Below are 3,399 nucleotides of genomic sequence, written 5' to 3' on the forward strand. Positions count from 1 at the left end.
CTCCCTAGAATCATAGAATCATAGAGTTGGAAGAGACCACAAGGGCCATCGAGTCCAACCCCCTGCCAAGCAGGAAACACCATCAGAGCACTCCTGACATATGGTTGTCAAGCCTCTGCTTAAAGACCTCCAAAGAAGGAGACTCCACCACACTCCTTGGCAGCAAATTCCACTGTCGAACAGCTCTTACTGTCAGGAAGTTCTTCCTAATGTTTAGGTGGAATCTTCTTTCTTGTAGTTTGAATCCATTGCTCCGTGTCCGCTTCTCTGGAGCAGCAGAAAACAACCTTTCTCCCTCCTCTATGTGACATCCTTTTATATATTTGAACATGGCTATCATATCACCCCTTAACCTCCTCTTCTCCAGGCTAAACATGCCCAGCTCCCTTAGCCGTTCCTCATAAGGCATCGTTTCCAGGCCTTTGACCATTTTGGTTGCCCTCCTCTGGACACGTTCCAGTTTGTCAGTGTCCTTCTTGAATTGTGGTGCCCAGAACTGGACACAGTACTCCAGGTGAGGTCTGACCAGAGCAGAATACAGTGGCACTATTACTTCCCTTGATCTAGATGCTATACTCCTATTGATGCAGCCCAGAATTGCATTGGCTTTTTTAGCTGCCGCGTCACACTGTTGGCTCATGTCAAGTTTGTGGTCAACCAAGACTCCTAGATCCTTTTCACATGTACTGCTCTCAAGCCAGGTGTCACCCATCTTGTATTTGTGCCTCTCATTTTTTTTGCCCAAGTGCAATACTTTACATTTCTCCCTGTTAAAATTCATCTTGTTTGTTTTGGCCCAGTTCTCTAATCTGTCAAGGTCGTTTTGAAGTGTGATCCTGTCCTCTGGGGTGTTAGCCACCCCTCCCAGTTTGGTGTCATCTGCAAATTTGATCAGGATGCTCTTGAGTCCATCATCCAAGTCGTTGATAAAGATGTTGAATAAGACCGGACCCAAGACAGAACCCTGTGGCACCCCACTAGTCACTCTTCTCCAGGATGAAGAGGAACCATTGATGAGCACCCTTTGGGTTCGGTCAGTCAGCCAGTTACAAATCCACTGAGTGGTAGCATAGTCAAGACCGCATTTTACCAGCTTCTTTACAAGAATATCATGGGGCACCTTGTCAAATGCCTTACTGAAATCAAGGTAGGCTATATCCACTGCGTTCCCTTCATCTACCAGGCTTGTAATTCTGTCAAAAAACGAGATCAGGTTAGTCTGACATGACTTATTTTTCAGAAATCCATGCTGACTATTGGTGATCACAGCATTCCTTTCTAGGTGCTCACAGACTGAAGGAAGAGCTGTGTAAAAGGGGCTTCCCCTGTCCTCCTGGCCAGGATGTCTAGTCTCTTACTCTGCTCAAGGGTCTGTTGGAGTGGGCTGAAGTAAAACGTATAATGTGACCAATGTAACTAATAGTAGTTGTAAATGAATATAGACAGACAACAATAATAATTGTATATCTAGAAGGATTTATTTGTTTACAGACACTTTATGGGCAAATGTGGAAGAAGAACAATATACAAAATGGATAAAGACAATGCGAAAAATTTAGAGGCGATATAAAAAAGCCAAAAGAAGGAAGGAGGGAAGTCAGCTCCTAGGAACATGTATAAATGTAAAATGTAATACAATATGTGGATGTGTAGTATGTAACAGAAAAACCAATAAAGATTATCCTGAAAAAGAAAGAAAGATTTCAAAAATTGGTCCAGGTTGAAGTTATCATAGATGGGAAGGATGCCCTCAGTGAAAAGACTCAAACTGCCAAACTTACAGTTGGCAAGCCCAAGACGTTCAGTGGTTTAGACCACAGCGCTACCCGCGTCCTGGGCAAACTGAAGGTAGGGCATGCCCTTTTTGATTCTCTCAATGCAAGTAAAAATCTAGCACATCAGGAAGAATGATTCTGGCCAAGCTTGCTCTCTATTGTACTAGGTTTCTATGTGCAGGGCCTTTTTTAACATAAAGGAATGTTTCAAAAAACGGATTTTCCTTGCTGCAGTCTTAAGCGGTAAAGTGCACTAGGTGCCTAAGCTAAAGTTTCCAAGGTCAAACCTATGAAAATAGATTTCCCTCTTCTGCATTCCTTTTGGTAAGCATCCAAAAACAAAAAAACCCACTCTAGGAATCACATCCTAGGGATGCTCTCCTTTCTAGAAAGGTTCATGAAGCAGTGTGTTTAGTGAAGAAAGAAAAACACTATGATTATTTTGTTTTATTTTTTAAGAGATAGCAAAGCCTTGGAGGCTGGAGCTCAGATCATGAACAGGGCAGGCATCTCAACAAAAGCCATGGTGCCCCCCCCCCCGAACGTAGCTGCTTTTTCATTTCAGGGTTGCTACTTGGGTTCAAGGCTTCCACATTTCTAAATTATGCACTAGGAAGATGTGGGCTTTTTCTTTGGGGTGATGTGAGAAATTTGAAAAAAGTACCTCAGTGATAAGGGCAAGCGCTCAATAATTTGTTGTTATCATTAAATAAAATGCTGCTGGTATGTGAGTATTTTTTTTGGGGGGGGGACCAATTAAATAAGTTCTCATTAGGTTTTCCATTCATACATACAGTGGGGAAAGAAAGGTCGTTTCTTTGTTCAGGTATCTCACTTTGGTTAGAGAGGGGAGAGAGGTCTGTGGCTCTTGAGATGATGCTGGACTTCAACTCCTATCATCCCCAACTTCAACTGGGCCTGTGAGGCAGATTTAGTTTCTTCAGGAGATCCTGAGGTGGGTTTTATTTCCCCACAGATAAAAGAAAGGGAGGAGGGTTTCTCCGGAAAAAGAGCCTCCTGAAAATGTGTAGAGTTCAGCTCCTGAGGCAGCGTCAAAAAAAGACACACGTTCCCCTTCATAGTCCAGAGTTACCCGGATCCTCCTGGGCTCCTCACTCAGGGAAAGATGGGAAACAGGGGAGGTGCAGGCCAAGTACTTCCCTCCCCACTTCTCCACAGCCCAGATCCCTCCCTCAGGACAAAAGGCAAAGTTGTCCTTTCTCCTCACAGACTCCCTAGCGATCCCCACAACCCATTCTCCCTCACTTCCCACAGTGACTTCCCAGAAATGTCTGCCTGCTGTGAATCCCTCACGTCCCAACACACAAGGCCCGTTGCTGAACCTCTCAGGATTGTTAGGCAGGCGTGGCTTTTTGTCTCTCCTTCTCACACTTTTCCCATCCTCGGACAGGATGAGCCTGGCATGGGCTGTGTCTGGATCCAGAGTGACATTTGCTGTTGAGGGAAGATAAGGAAAAGAGAAGAGAGGCAGAATCAGCCGAGAGTCAGAGATGGGCATCCTGATCTAATAAACCCCTCTCAAAGAAATGGGACCTCTTTGCATCACATGCAGGATTGAGACCCTCCCCCCTTCTTCCAGACTCTTGTCAGAATAAATATACAG

General features: G+C 44.6%; 1 pseudogene across 1 annotated transcript; it reads right to left on the minus strand.

The window, feature by feature from the left end:
* Positions 1–1,299: 1,299 nt before the first annotated feature.
* Positions 1,300–3,399, minus strand: LOC308470102 (butyrophilin subfamily 1 member A1 pseudogene; annotated as a pseudogene). Its single transcript has one exon. The product of its transcript is annotated as a butyrophilin subfamily 1 member A1 pseudogene (transcript).

This window comes from Podarcis pityusensis (assembly GCF_964106645.2).
Source record: "Podarcis pityusensis genome assembly, chromosome: 2".
NCBI lineage: Eukaryota > Metazoa > Chordata > Lepidosauria > Squamata > Lacertidae > Podarcis > Podarcis pityusensis.